This window comes from Cydia strobilella, chromosome 12 (assembly GCF_947568885.1).
Source record: "Cydia strobilella chromosome 12, ilCydStro3.1, whole genome shotgun sequence".
NCBI classification, from domain to species: Eukaryota; Metazoa; Arthropoda; class Insecta; order Lepidoptera; family Tortricidae; genus Cydia; species Cydia strobilella.
This window is the reverse complement of record NC_086052.1, coordinates 699,434-715,875: the sequence shown is the minus strand read 5'-3', so window position 1 is coordinate 715,875 and position 16,442 is coordinate 699,434. Positions and strand designations below refer to the sequence as shown.

The 16,442-nt window shown below is 35.7% G+C and overlaps 1 protein-coding gene across 1 annotated transcript in view; it reads left to right on the top strand.

The window, feature by feature from the left end:
- LOC134745937 (5-hydroxytryptamine receptor) overlaps positions 1-16,442 on the top strand; it is a 174,727-nt gene that overhangs the window by 118,056 nt on the left and 40,229 nt on the right. The gene's annotated exons all lie outside the window — the stretch shown is intronic.

Here is a 16,442-nt window from a genome sequence, read left to right as displayed (position 1 = left end):
CTAAAAATAAGTGCATTCCCGTTGCCAGGGAGCTTTTAGGATTATACTTAGCAACTTTCACTATGGGACCAACCACGATATCGCGAAAAAAATTGAGCCATAGAAAATGGACCAGCCAAAATGTATGAAACAGCCATTTTTTTTCGCGATTTCGGGGTTGTTCCCATAGTAAAAGTTGCTCAATATAATCCCAAAACCTCCCTGGCAACGGGAATGCACTTATTTTTTAGCCACCCTATAATATGCTTCATTTAAGCTCACTGTGCCATCGAGTATGGTTGATAGAATTATGATCCCTGATAACTGGCCAAAAGACGTATGTGTAAAACCTTGGAATCAGCCCTTTCGACAAAATTACGCAGACCAAAACAATACATAGCAATAACCGCTTTACAAGAATACAATTAATATACCAAAATGTTAGGGGACTACGTAGCCGAACCTCGCTCTTTTATAGAAATGCCCTCGCAAGTGCCTGTGACATTTTTGCGCTCACGGAAACATTTCTAACGAGCTCGATACAAGATGCTGAGCTCTTCCCACCAGGCTACACCGTGTTCCGTAAGGATAGGGCAGGTGACGCGGGGTGGGGAGGAGTACTTCTAGCAGCGAAAGATAAATACAAACCTCAGTTAGTAACGCAAATTGATGGCTGGTCATCAGACATGGAACTATTATTTGTTACACTTCATATTAAAAATAATAAAATACTTATATGTGTGGCATACATACCGCCAAATTATAATAGTAATCAATTTCTTGCAGTACTGACTTGTATCGAAAATGCAATTTGCACTTTTTCTGCTATAAAATCCATAATTATTGGTGACTTCAACCTCTCCTCCTGCACAAAAACTGTAGTTGACCAATTTAATTGTTTCACTGAATTTTGCAAACTTAGGCAATTAAACAAAATTTGTAACGAATATGGTGGCATTTTGGATTTAGTTTTAACTAGTCTCAGTGATGTGTGCGTGGGTAGTGATGTAGAGCCGTTGATACCTATAGATCCATATCATCCACCTTTAGGAGTGACTGTCACCCTGCCAAGAGGACAGGCAAGGCGGGCCCTACCTTTACCGCGTAGTGTTGAACATAGTGATGCTCCGACCGGATGGAATTTTTTTAAAGCTGATTTCCCTGTCTTGTATACAGAGCTAGAGTCTATTGACTGGTCTGATGTTCTTAATACAGACAACATTGATTCTGCAGTGGACGTTTTTTACAAAAAACTCTACGGCGTTTTCAATGTTACTGTGCCCAAACGTCTACCCAAAACTAAAGTATATACATATCCATCGTGGTACACTCCGGAAATGAATAAATATATCGAACTAAAATACTATCACTTAAAGAAATTTAAATCATTAGGCCTACAATTTAACCTCGAAATGTTTAAATATTACAGGTCTCAAGCAAAGATTGATATAACTCCGTAATAGATGGATACAGTCTAAGGAAAAAACGTGCCTCGAAAATCACGAAAATTTGATTCTCGATCAGATGGCGCCACTAGTTTTGGCCTACACTCGTATAGAGGGCTTTGACTGTTTCGTTTGTTATTTATAATTTTAACGCATACCAGTGAAAGAACATAGGTCAAAATCATATAAAAATAATTAATGCAAATAAAAAAATCCTTTATCCATATTTAAATACATTTTATCGTATTTTTATAAATATTTATTTTTAGTTTTAAAGTGTGTCGACAGATGGCGGTGAATTTACTGGGGTTACAAAATTTACTATGACAGTACCGCTCTAGTATAAGTTACTCTATGTCTCAAGTAAAGGAGCTAATTAACAAATATTATAAAATATATCTTCACGATATTGAATGTAATATAAGTAAAAACCCTCAAGAATTTTGGAAATACGTCAAAAGTAAACAACAGAATAGAAATCAAATATCTGAATACATATATAAAGGTAAAACAGTCGTTGATCAAGAAGCAGTCGATGCTTTTGCGTCCTTCTTCAGCTCAGTATTCCAACCTGAAGCTCCACAACTAGATCCCAAAAAGGCGGAACGGGAGGCTGGTAATAACAATGAATCTATAATTGCTATCCCAACGATCAGTATTTCAGAAATTAGAGCCGCTATTCGGAAACTCAAACCTAAGTCGTCAGCTGGGCCTGATGGTATACCCCCGTTTTTAGTCAAGGACTGTGTATATGTGTTAGAACACTCGCTACTTCACATATACAACCTATCGCTTAAGCTGGGCGTATACCCATCCCAATGGAAGGTCTCAAGAGTGACCCCAATTCCTAAGATAAGCAAGTCTTCTGATATCACAAACTTCAGGCCCATTGCTGTATTGTCCGTGTTTGGTAAAGTGTTTGAGACCATTCTAAACCACTGTTTACTCAATCAGATAAATCGTAAATTAGTAGATTGTCAACATGGATTTCGCGCTTCCCGATCAACTACCACCAACCACATCTGCTTCTTCGATAGCGTTTTACGCGAAATGGATACTGCACGACAAGTTGATGTTGTTTATTTTGACTTTAAGAAAGCCTTCGACTTAGTTGACAATGATACTCTCCTATGCAAACTATCAGCTTTAGGTTTCACCCCTCAACTTCTTATTTTCTTCTCTGACTACCTCAGGAACCGCAAACAATATGTCCAATTAAACTGTTACCAATCTGAAAGGTATTACACACGTTCCGGGGTTAGTCAAGGTAGCAGTCTGGGGCCTACTCTTTTCTTAATAATGGTTAATGATCTACCAAGTAATATATCAGGTGTGGAATCACTATTCTATGCGGATGATCTTAAAATAATTCAACCGGTCGTAAATGCATCCGACTGTACGGTACTACAGCAAACAATCAACGAGGTCGACAGCTGGAGTAAAACAAATATTTAAATATAGATAAATAGTTTTAATCGTGTGTCGATAGATGGCAGTAAATTTACTGTGACTACAAAATTTACTAAGACAGTACCCCTCTATCCTATATACATAAACTCTTTGGTTACATCGAGTGAGTTTATTTTTAAGTAAATTATTCAACGCTTTTTAAATAAGTCCTTAGTAAACGTAATGAAAAATAATAAATATCGTAACACAATTCGACTTCGATAATGTATTCTCTCAAGATTGGACATTATATTGACCAAGAAACCACTGCCATCTGTCGACACACTTTAAAACTAAAAATGAAGATTTATAAAAATACGATAGAATGTATTTAAATATAGATAAATAGTTTTAATCGTGTGTCGATAGATGGCAGTAAATTTACTGTGACTACAAAATTTACTATGACAGTACCCCTCTATCCTATATACATATTCTCTTTGGTTATATCGAGTGAGTTTATTTTTAAGTAAATTATTCAACGCTTTTTAAATAAGTCCTTAGTAAACGTAATGAAAAATAATAAATATCGTAACACAATTCGACTTCGATAATGTATTCTCTCAAGATTGGACATTATATTGACCAAGAAACCGTCTCTCGCACAACCATCTCACTCCTATTAAGTAAGAGCGATAGAGATAGACGTTCTTTGAATTAAATACCGACATTCGCGGTAACCCCCGAGCCATGGAGACTATATAAAGGAGCCAAATCTCTATGTATGAAAAGTGTCCATCAAAAAACAGTAATTAGGCGGCGCCACCATACACCGAAATACTACCAAAAACAACCTACGTAATTTGGTCGGGTTATTTGTTGGTTCATGTTATACTCATGTCCCAGACCCTAACTAGCGCCACCGGAGAGATTAGGAACTATTATTTAAAGCTGAAAGCGGTCACTTTTGCAACAATTCTGCCATAAGAGATTGGCATCCTTTTCTATACCATCCATACTGTCAATACATGAATATGTATTTCTCTTACCCCTGGTCGCTCGGTGTCATGTCTATAACTACTATACTATGTCTATGATTTCAAACAAGAGAAATGTCAAGGATTTAATCTTGGAATGGGAATAGGGAATATTACGCGAAACTCTGCGTAGGGGGCGCCAGGGTGCCACTACCACAATCTAAGGGTCTATCGCGAAACAAGAAAATGGAAATTTCGTTATCTCTGTCACTTGCATATTCGAGCGATAAAGAGGCAGATAGTGAAATTTCGGATTCGCATTTCCCGGTATGTCATCTGTAAACAAACCGCCTTAATGCATCAATGTCATATTTTATTATCTCTGAAAACTTGTCAAAAACCTGTTAAAGGTACAGTATGTATAAGTTACTCTATGGTTTACTAAAAAGGCTAGTAATGCACTCTGGTGGCAGAACATTGCAGTAATATCCCCTACTAAGAAAAGTTATGTCAGATATTAAATTATTGGTAAATCCTTTTATTTCAGTTTGCTAATTTAACATTTAAGGACAGTTTTTTTTTTATAATTTACTATCATCAGATCGTGGGCACAGGGCCATCGGCTTCATAGGCAGGGTCACTACCGACTATAGGCCAGATGCCAGATGTCAGAGATGAGGGCCAGATGGGGATGGGATGGGTGGAATTTTACGGTTTAACTGCTATATTTGTCACTTTATCATTGAAGTAGGAGAAGATATACACATATCTATAATGATTAATGACGTTTACGTTTAAAAATAATTGAAGTGTGCAAAAGGGAAGCCATCATAAGAACATTTCATTAGTGCGAAAGAGGCAGTCGACCAAAAATTGGCCACTTTTGAGCTTCATAGCGGTCGCTAACGGCCGCTAAGGTTAGCGGGCTGGAAAATACGCAAAGCTGTATTCAAGAGATACTACGGTGGATGATTATAATTATATCTTAGAATAACCTGTTACAAAAGCACATAATTTACGCAATCACATATTATTTCTAAATTTTCTGACATTTTGACATCATTCCGATTTTGGGCGCCCTTTAACATTTGACATGCAATACTTCAAAGTCAATATTATTCTTTATTCAAATATCAACAAGCACTTTTAAATTGTCAAGTTTTGCAAATATTGCCCTAATTTAAATCTTTAACACTATAGATATGTCTCTCAGAGCACAAACATACAGAATATTGCTAAACGTTGAAAACAACGTCTAAATGCCCGTAAATCACACTTGGACGCAATCACGGCTCTCTATTAGTCTTAACCTACTCTCAGTAATAAGCTTCTTTCTCGTATTTTCCCTTTTTCGTGCGCCTTTTTCCAATCGCTGGGAGTGAACGCTACGATTCTACATTTGAATTTCAGCGAGGCATTTTACTAAACTACTGTTACCAAAGATAGATATAACTCCGTAATAGATGGATACAGTCAAAGGAAAAAATGTGCCTCGAAAATCAAGAAAATTTTATTCTCGATCAGAGGGCGCTACTAGCTTTGGCCTACTGTCGTATACGTTGCGTTGACGGTTTCGTTTGTAATTTAACAATTTTAACGCATATCAGTGAGAGAACATGTGTCAAAACATAAAAATAATTAATGCAAATAAAAAAAATCATTTACTTATCCATATTATTTAAATAAATTTTATGGTGAAATAAAACTATGAAAACGGATTATATCGCGTATATTGAATTTATAATACATCCCGACGTTTCGAAGGGTTCGAAACGTCGGGATGTATTATAAATTCAATATACGCGATATAATCCGTTTTCATAGTTTTATTTCATGAGTAACTATCGCGGTAACCGAAGACAATATTAAATTTTATCGTATTTTTATAAGTCTTCTTTTAGTCTTAGTTTTAAAGTGTGTCGATAGATGGCAGTGAATTTACTGTGGTTACAAAATTTACTATGACAGTACCGCTCTATCTTATTATATCCTCTTTGCTGTTACTAAAGGAATTGTATACAGACACTCTTTGAATCTCAATGTTTATAAAGGAAAAGTGGAAATTACGACGTTCATTATGTCACTTATCCAGGAAATTGACAGATACAGCGGCGGCAACAAGTAACAACGACATCAACAGTAATGCAGCTGACGTTGACATCCGAATATCAAACTTTGGCCATAATTTATACTGCTGCAATTTTCATCTAAATGTCACCTTAAGTATTGTGCCATACAGCTAGAGCAAGGGTCGACAAACTTTTAAGAAAAAGAACCAACCTCAGTAGAAATCGCCATATTTAGGAATGTCAAAAAGCCACAGATGGTGTTTCAGTGTTTTAAAAGAACAGAAGATGTAATTTTTTTTGTCGCTTGAAGAGCCGCAATCGTACCCCTAAAGAGCCGCATGCGTATCGCGAAACGCGGTTTGCCGACCCCTGAGCCATGAAATCCTGCCAGTATTTTTGATCATTGCAATAGCAAGAGCTATGGATGGTATAGAAAAGGATGCCAATCTCTTATGGCAGAATTAGAAAGAAAGAAAGAAAGAAGAAAGAAAAAGCATTTATTAGCACAACATAACAAGACTAAAACTAGAAATAATTAAATTAAACAGAATGAGGTTGCGCTAAATGGTCCTTACTCAGCTTGGTGTCACGGTGTGAGCCAACATGGCACACTCCGCGACGCTGATTTTCAGTAAGGCCCAGTAGATGGACTAGTAAACACAATGTAAAAAATAAATAAGGGAAAGCTTAAATACAAATAACAATCAAATTACTTAATTAAAATTAGCCTATACCTAAGTCTTATGAATGTTCGTGTGTATGTATGTATGTAAGTGTCTATGCGATTTGTGTGTGAGTGACTGAGTGTGCACGGTTGCCTAAGTGTTGCATTTTTGCTTAGCCAGTATGAATTTACGGGATTTAATTATTGCAAAAGTGACCGCTTTCAGCTTTAAATAATAGTTCCTAATCTCTCCGGTGGCGCTAGTTAGGGTCTGGGACATGAGTATAACATGAACCAACAAATAACCCGAGCAAATTACGTAGGTTGTTTTTGGTAGTATTTCGGTGTATGGTGGCGCCGCCTAATTACTGTTTTTTTGATGGACACTTTTCATACATAGACATTTGGCTCCTTTATACAGTCTCCATGGCAAGAGCTTTTTTAGATGTATTTTAGTTTCTGGTTTAGTTATTTTAGTTATTACTTATATCCCGTTTCGGTTTTCGTTAATACGTTTTGGGTTATACTTACCGAAGGTTATGTAGTTTAATATTAAACCTGCCGAAACTGCAGTAAATATGCCACGTCGGCTGCAGTATACGGTTACCTAATAGGAGCAGAGCCCCCATTTTGTACACGTTAGCTTCGACACTGCTAACAGCTGACAATGAATTTTACAAAACATATTTGAACTAAAGCCCAAGAAATAGTTATTTGTTATACAAGGGTGCAGTCGTATTTTACCCGCGATTGTCGAATTGAAAATGGTGCGCTGGAGTATCGGTCCAGAGGTCGTGAGTTCAAGTCTTACCAAGACAGTAATTTTTTCACTTTAAACTTTATTCTAAGCTAAAATGGCATCGATCGCAGACGTTTCTCCTTGTTAAAAATTCAATTAGACTCCAAAATGTTTATGATTTTTACAACCATGTCACAATAATCGAGATGTTCTAAAATCTACCTAACCCAACCGAAGAAGTAGATTTTTATAGTTAGTCAAACCAAATTGTCAGTAAATTAGGACAAAAAAACTATACTCATCCTTACTTTTGAGTGCCAGTACTAGTAAGACCAAGATCGTATGATTCTCTCTGTTTATGTTTGAAATGAGACAGTCCTTTGACAAACTATAGTAAATATTTAGAATACATCTCTAAATAAATAAATAAATGCACCATTATTTTTTTATCCCCGTCTTTTATTCCAAAGCGTACATACACTACCGCTCATAACTATTTAGGCACTATAATTTTTTCTATACAATTGTATACTTTCAGAATTATACCGCTAAGTCGCAGTCGGGTAACAGTTTTTTGTGCAGTTTACTTTTTTTAATTTAACAGACATATGGAGCTTCATGATGTGCAGAATATTCGTGTAATTACCTATTTACCAAATGACAAGCGTAAAAAATCCATAAATCGTTTTCCAGTACAAAATCGTTTTATTTTGTATGAACTAGTACATAAGGGTTTTTTTAATTCGTTGCATAAAGTAAACTCGAAATTTTAAAGGATGTCTTCGGCAACAATTTGGGGCTCAATATATTTACCTAAATAAAAATTCAATCCAACATGTAAGAGAGTCTTTGCCTGCGATCGAACAGTATGATTTTGAAAATAATTTTTGTATTTGTATGGTGAAAATTACTGGTGCCTAAATACTTTTGAGCGGTAGTGTAGCTTGCTGTAAGTTAGGATTCATCTGGGGCCTATTTCTCGACCGGTTTTAGGCTAATATTACTAGTGTGTTGTCATGGCAACCTATACGATTTGACAGTTCGTGGACTAATAATATTAGTCAAATACCGTTTAGAAATGGGCCCCTGTTCATAACATAAATTGTGTAAGTGACACTTTATATTATTTTACGTGCCTTCAGTAGCCTATTTCAGAATTTCTAAAGAAATAAATTGGATGGAATAAATAGCCTTAAACCTTGTTTATGGCATTTTTGGCGTATATACGTAATATGAATTACGCTGTTAAAATCACTTTTATGTAAGAATATATTTTTTATTACACACAGATGAGTTTTTATCAAAAAGGGGTTCCGTGGATTAACACACGTGAACAATAGTAGATTGTGTCACAAGGGAGCAAAATGACATATTTACGGCGAGGGCGTACAATTGAATCCTAAACGAAGCGAAGGATTCTTTAATAGAATCCCGAGAGTAGCGAGGGATTCTAAAGTAGAACCCTGAGCGTAGTGAGGTATTCAAGTGTGTTACGCCCAAGATGGAAATAATTTTGCTACCATGTGACACATATTGCTTTTCACATCACCTATGAGGTAATTATAATGTTCAAGGCTATTATTTAAGCTAAAAAAATAATGCAAAAAAAATGTAAAAATTGTGTCCTAGAACAGAAAAGTGTTACTTTGATCCCTCCTAGCAGGGAAGAAAAGTGCCACTTTGATCCCTCCTAGCAGGGAAGGAACAGCCCTTTTTCGAATTGGTGATGTGAAAAGATTTTTTAAGTTGCTTTAAAGGTGACATAGGTACGTTTTTAGTACGTACATAGGTAGTTCGTCCATTTTTCCGCCTATCTGTCAGAGGGCTGATCTCAAGAACCATAAAAGATAGGCAGTTGTTTTTTTATACAGCGTGGAAAAAATTATGGGCCCTGTAGGGAAAGTAGGTAAACCTTAAGTTAGCTTATGTTATTTAAAGGAAATATTATTTTATTTTAAAGAGAAACAAAACTGCATTCAAAGTTTTTTTTATAATTCGCTTGTCACGCCCACGCCCGGGAATCGAACCGGCTTAAAAAAAAAAAAAAAAAAACTTTATATTCGATTTTATAGATATTTTGTACGATAGGCCAGTGTAAGACCTAATGTTTCTCGTTTTTGTTTAGTCGGTTCGATTCCCAGGCGAGACTAAGTAAAAAAAAAAAAAACTGAATGCAGTTATGTTTATTTTAAAAAATAAAATAATGTTTTTTAAAGTAAAATGATCTTACTTAAGATTTTAAAGCACTTTCCCTCCAGGACCCATTAATTTTTTTCTACCCTGTATACTGCTCAAAATTTGTTACTAGGCTATAAAGAAAAATATTGCAATAATATGTGTGTTTTAAGTAACTTTAATAACAAAACTTCCGTGACACACACATATTAAACATATTAATAACGGGTCACTCACGTATTTTAAGTCGAAAAATGCTCGACATGTTTCACTCTGTACCGAGGAGCGTCATCAGGAGCTTGCGTTGACGGTGACGGACCGGCGCAGACTGCGCGACTGTGTAATACGTGAGTGACCCGTTATTAATATGTTTAATATGTTTTAAGTAACCTTAAAGCAAGAGACCGTTTCGTACTATGCTGTTCATTATATTTCGTTATAGACACCACGTTAGAGGCTAGCAATTTTGTTGGTTTAGCTGTTAGTGCTGATTGAATGGAAAATAAATAAAATGTAAATAAAATGAAAGATTTTTTTTGCCAGTGACATGGTCAATCTTTGCACTGCTACAGTCTCTATTCGAATTCTATCTCAGCAAATCGATCAATGTATAACCTTTACTTCTCGATAGTCTTGACTAACCTTAACAGATTCTATAAAACAAAGACATCCAATAGGCTAGATGACAAATTTTTATTAATGGTATCAATCGATCAGGTTTGTTAGGGTTCCGTACCTCAAAAGGAAAAAACGGAACCCCTATAGGATCACTCGTGCGTCTGTCTGTCTGTCTGTCTGTCTGTCTGTCCGTCTGTCACAGCCTATTTTCTCAGAAACTACTGGACCAATTAAGTTGAAATTTGGTACACATATGTAAGTTTGTGACCCAAAGATGGACATGTAACGTAAAAAAAATAATTTTAAACACGGGGGCCACTTTTGGGGAGTAAATGAGAAAATTAAAAAATAAAGTTTGTCAAACTCAACATATCAAATGAAAGGAATCATTGTGAGAATCTCAAATATATTTTTTTTATAATTTTAAGATAGATAGTTTAGAAGTTATTCAAAAAAATATGAAAAAAATGACCATCCCCCCCCCTTAATCTCCGAAACTGCTGGGTCAAAAATTTTGAAAAAAATACACAAAATAGATCTTTATCTATAGATCACCGGAAAACCTATTAGAAATGTGCAGTCAAGCGTGAGACGGACTTAATTACTTAGTTTTTGATCCGACCCCTACGGGTTTTTAAAGGCATTTCACATAAAAATACATTGTTTAAATTGTGTAATGTACGGAATCCTTGGAAAGCGAGTCCGACTCGCACTTGGCCGGTTTTTTTTTGGGATCAAATGTTTATATAGGACCCTAGGCATTAAAGCAATACAAAAGTCAGAAATGATAGTCAAAGTCTGACAGTCGTACTTCACTCGCGAAACGCTCCTTACAAAACGATATGTGAACGTAACGTCAAGGTCACTGAGAGCGCATCTTGAATGTATAGAAAATAAGTAAAATTGCGCTTTTGTCGGTGAAACATTGCGTTTATGCATATAGTTGCTATACAATCTTTTTTTGGATAAAATGCAAGGAATCGAATGGTATCTTTAGTTTATTCCTTTTTGGAAGTTAAAAAAAAAACATAAAATTTTGAAACTTTTAGATGCTGCATTTTTTTATCATTTCTATATATTGTTTTAATATCCACATTATTGTAATAAATTGCTGATTTGCTATCTATTTTACTAGATTTTATTATAAAATTCAATATGTGTCATCATCCCTATATATTGACATTAAATTTCACCTTATGACCCCGAGAAACTCATAAATTATAAAACATAAAAACAGCATATTTCAAAACCCCTGGAATTTTACGCAGCTACTTCATGAAGAATCCAATGAAGTTAGAGGCGTGTTTATGGCGGAGAAAATAAGTTATTCATAAGAAATTGCTTTCCTTGTGAATATAAAGATGCATAGCGTAGAAATAACATTGTAGGTTGAAGTCGGAAAAGTTCTCTTGTAATGTATATACGTGTTCGCGCCCGTAGAATGCTTTTATATAAGAAGTTTAATCAAATATGGCGTTAGATGGCGCTGAGCCCTCTACATCGCGCTAACGATATTTTTATTGAGTTTGGGTTGCCGTAAGATTCATATAGATTAACTTAAAATAATTTATATTGTAATTATTATGAAATAAATCGAAATCGAAATCTATTCTATTCTATCCCCATTTGGAGCGGGGTGGAGCTTGTCCTTTTTGTGAGAAATACTATTCCATTTTCTGTGGTATTAGTTGGTACGGTTAAGGAATTTAATTTCAGTACCTTAAAAATTTTCGTACCTTGTCATAGTGACAATAGTATGAAGTCCCTAGCGACTTTGATATTTATAGTAACAGTGTGAAGGTCGGTCAATCCGGAGGTCGCGGGTTTAAACCCCGGCTCGTACCAATGAGTTTTTCTGAACCTATGTACGAAATTATCATTTGATATTTACCAGTCGCTTCTCAGTGAAGGAAAACATCGTGAGGAAATTGGACTAATTCCTATAAGGCCTAGTTTACCCTCTGGGTTGGAAGGTTAGATGGCAGTCGCTTTTGTGAAAACTAGTGCCTACGTCAATTCTTCCGTGAGCCGTGGCAAAATGCCGGGATAACGCGAGGAAGATGATGATGATGAGTCACAGTGAGAAGGTACGAAATGTACTGATTTAAACTAACACGATTTTCACTCATAAGTTTAAAACTAACATGGGACTTAATCGCGGGCGATTAAGTCCCATGTTAGTTTTAAACTTATAAGCTACGAAATGATACTAAAAATAAAATCTTTGTCGGTATTAGGTATAAATTTGTTGCTTTACAAGTCAATGACACTGTTTTTGAATAGTTATTGTTCGTTTCCTAAATTTTCTCCGAAGTTTCGCCAATACTTACCAATCTTGAACAACAATATACTAAGAATATTTAGCCTCGTGTTTTGACGTTTCTGTTCCATTGAAGTGGAAAATTAATCAAGTAAAAGCATCGAGTAAGCATAAATCTACCCATGCATATATTTAGGACACAGTTTAGAGATGTAACGTTGGAATATTCCTGAGGGAATAGTAAATAATTGTATCCTTCCAGGTGTTTAAATTTACTGGACGATCGTGAGACCTGTTGTAATGTATGGATCAGAATGCTGGGCGACGAAAGTGACGGATGAAAGAAGAGTGCACGCAGCGGAAATGAGAATGTTGAGATGGATGTGTGGAGTGACGAGGAAGGATCGGATTAAGAATGAGTATATTAGGGGAAGTTTGAAAGTAGCACCAGTAACGGAGAAGATAAGAAGTAGTAGGTTAGCGTGGTATGGGCATGTGATGAGGAGGGATGAATGCCATATAGGCAAAAGAATGTTAGGGATGAATGTTGATGGACGGAGAGCGTATGGTAGACCCAAAAAGCGATGGATGGATTGTGTAAAAGAGGATATGAGAAAGAAAGGAGTGAGTGCTGAGGTGACGAAAGATAGAGGAGAATGGAAGAGAAAAACATGTTGTGCCGACCCCACATAACGTGGGATAAGGGTAGGAAGAAGAAGAAGGTGTTAATATCAAGAAATAAAACTATGAAAACGGATTATATCGCGTATATTGAATTTATAATACATCCCGACGTTTCGAACTCTTTACAGCGTTCGTGGTCAACGGGTGACTGAGGAAAAATTACAAAATGCAAAAATACCCACATACTAAAATAATGAACAATCATAGACTACAAACTTTAAGGCTGGTTGTACATGCAAAATCGGTTCATAAGGCTAGTTATACACTATAATTATTTTTCAAGTAAAGATATATATATATATACGCGATAAAAAAAAAATTGATTTTGAATTTATTTTGTAATTTTTCCTCAGTCACCCGTTGACCACGAACGCTGTAAAGAGTTCGAAACGTCGGGATGTATTATAAATTCAATATACGCGATATAATCCGTTTTCATAGTTTTATTTCATGAGTAACTATCGCGGTAACCGAAGACAATATTATGTTAATATCAAATTTCATCATCATCATCATTAATTTAAGAGCCTAGCTCTTGTCGGTGGAGCAACTTCCATGCATCTCTTTCCTGAGCCTTTCGTTTGACCGCCTGATACGACACGACGTTTATCTTTTCCTTAAGTTGGTCCATGTATGTTCTTCTTGGTCTCCCTCTCTTCCGCCTTCCTTCTACTTTCCCTTCCACAATATTTTTTATGAATTCGTCGTGTCGTAACAGGTGCCCAACCATCTTCCCTCTTCTGCTCTCAATGATTTGCAACAGGGACCTCCTCTCTTGCACAAGGTTGAGAACCTCCTCAGTAGATTTTCTCTCAGTCCAACTAATCTTCTCCATCCGCCGCCAGCACCACATTTCAAAGGCTTCAAGTCTTTCACTGTCCCATATCTCATTTATACTATTTTTCCCATATTTATACCTAAAAGATAAAATAGTTACATATTTGGACCCAATATTAGCTTTAAAAATATGTATTTTCCTTTCCAAAACTTAACTAAGACTACGAGTATATTATGTAACACAAAAAATACACATGGAAATATTTGCCAACATCTGACAATAAAACTGAATTTATTTCCGTGTTGTTCTTTTAATAAATATCGAAATAATATCTCTAGGTATAAAGTTCAAAGTGTTTTATTTGTGAGTAAAGGAATGTTAATTTCCACGAAACATTACTAGATACAATGTAGCCAGTAATGAAATTCGTAGAATGGTAATACAGTGATCTAGACTGAAATTATAAATCATTAGATTATTTTAAACCGGGTCACTCACGTATTATTAACTCGAATAGCTCCCTCACACACCGCCCACACACACACCGCCCTCGACCAGTGACGACGTGTCGTGTCTCCGTGAAGATGGTCCTCGTAAATTGGACCGAAACATGTCGAGCTATTCGACTTAATAATACGTGAGTGACCCGGTTTAAAATAATCTAATATGTTTGAGTCTCACGGGAGTTTTATAGTATAAATCATTAACTTGTGATACCTATTATTATAAATGGATGTGCCGATCCAGAGGCCGTGAGTTCAAGTCTCACCCAAGACAGTAATTTTTCCATTTTTAAATTTATTCTAAGCTTTATAGCATCGTTCGCAGACATTTTTGCTTGTTAAAATTTAATTTATAAATATTGACTGTTAGGGGGCGTTTGTGCCCCGTCAAAATATTTATTTTATAACATCAACTACCGTAAAATGGGGTGAGTAGGGTTCGCGGGGAGAGTTGGGTTATGAATGGGGAGAGAAGGTATAAAAGGGGAATGAGATGAGATTTTAAGGCTACTGCTACAAAAATAATGTATACAATTTAAAATGGGGCTATAGTAACTCGTAATAAAAAAAATCGAATGAACAATCTTCCAAAATCACCTTTGTATGAAATCCCATCTCACCCCAATTACGAGGGACTACGGGGTGAGGTTGGATTTCCTGTTTATCGTCAAAGTTATGAAATGGAACTACCCAAAATAAAATAAAAACTAAAATAAAAACGTTCGGAACACTTATTATATACACCATTCAGTTTGCATATGTAAAAATAAAATGTTATCGAGGTTTGAATGTCAGTTTTATCCCTACTCACCCCATTTTACGGTACCACAAAAAATAATTCTGCAAAACAATATGCAAAAAATTATAACTAAATAATGTGATATGTTAAATTTCGTTGAAAATCATAATTTGGTTAACATATTAACGCGCTCATTCATCAATATAGCGACAACCAGAACGAATGTTAATCTGTATTAATTTCATCAGATAATGTCGTGACGTGAATTGATTCGCGGCCTCCAAAACGATGGATTACCGGCCAACTATTCTAATTAATGACCGGAAATGTCGAGCTGAAAGTTTGCGTTTATTTAATTTTATAGTATGGTAATAGTCAATTTTTAAAACATTAAAATGGCCCATCAGGAAAATAACATTTAAAAAAAGCAAATTGTTGCCCCTTTGAACCAGATTAGTCCCAAAATTATAGATTTAGGAGTTCCGTTGTCACAATAAGAAAAGTTTAATATAGATTTATTTGTGACTAGTTTTGGAATTATTTATACTGAGCAATTTTCACTATGGAACCAACCTCGAAATCGCGAAAAAAATCTAGCTGTTTTATACATTTTGGCTGGTCTATTTTCTATGGTAAAATTTTTTTTTCGAGATTTCGTGGTTGGTCCCATAGTAAAAGTTGCTCAGTATAATCCCAAAATCTCCCTGGAAACGGGAATGCACTTATTTTTAGCCACCCTGTATACATATAGACATAGCTAAATACTTTGTGTTTAAATAACCCAGCAAACAAAACGTTAATATCCAGAAACTAAGCTAGAACAATAACTAAATTATGAAAGTTGTAAAGTGTTTGCTAACAGTTGTACAAAAGCTATTGTTGTAGGAAATTGCATTTTAAATACAGCGGGCGAGTAATTCGGTTTCAAGTCATCACTTAGGGGTGGGCCGAGACTGCTGTAAGAAAAAGAAAAGATAAGATACAGTAATATAAGTTAAGATAGACTTATATTGACCGGGATATGGACCGTGATTACCTTTTGTATTGTTTTCGAGCTCCCGATATTGCGACGCAGTTCAATCAATCTTTTGGTATTATGGCTTCATCGATATAGTCGATGATTCCGCCAACCTCAAGGTTTAGGAAGGCACGCAATTCACTCAGATGAGAATCGAATATAGATCAAGGACAAAACAAACATATATTTTAAAACTAACTACGAGAAATACAGGTTATTGTTTTAAATGTGTTTAGCTAAAACGTTCACAAAAGAGGAGGTATTACTAATGTGAGGAGGAAATTAACGTAAACAGGACCGGGGAATTTTAGGGGGGAGGACGTCATACAAGGGGGTGACGAGACGATTACAATCCCAAAATAGTAGTACCCTCCGCCAGACCACATTCACAAGAGTGGTCTCGAA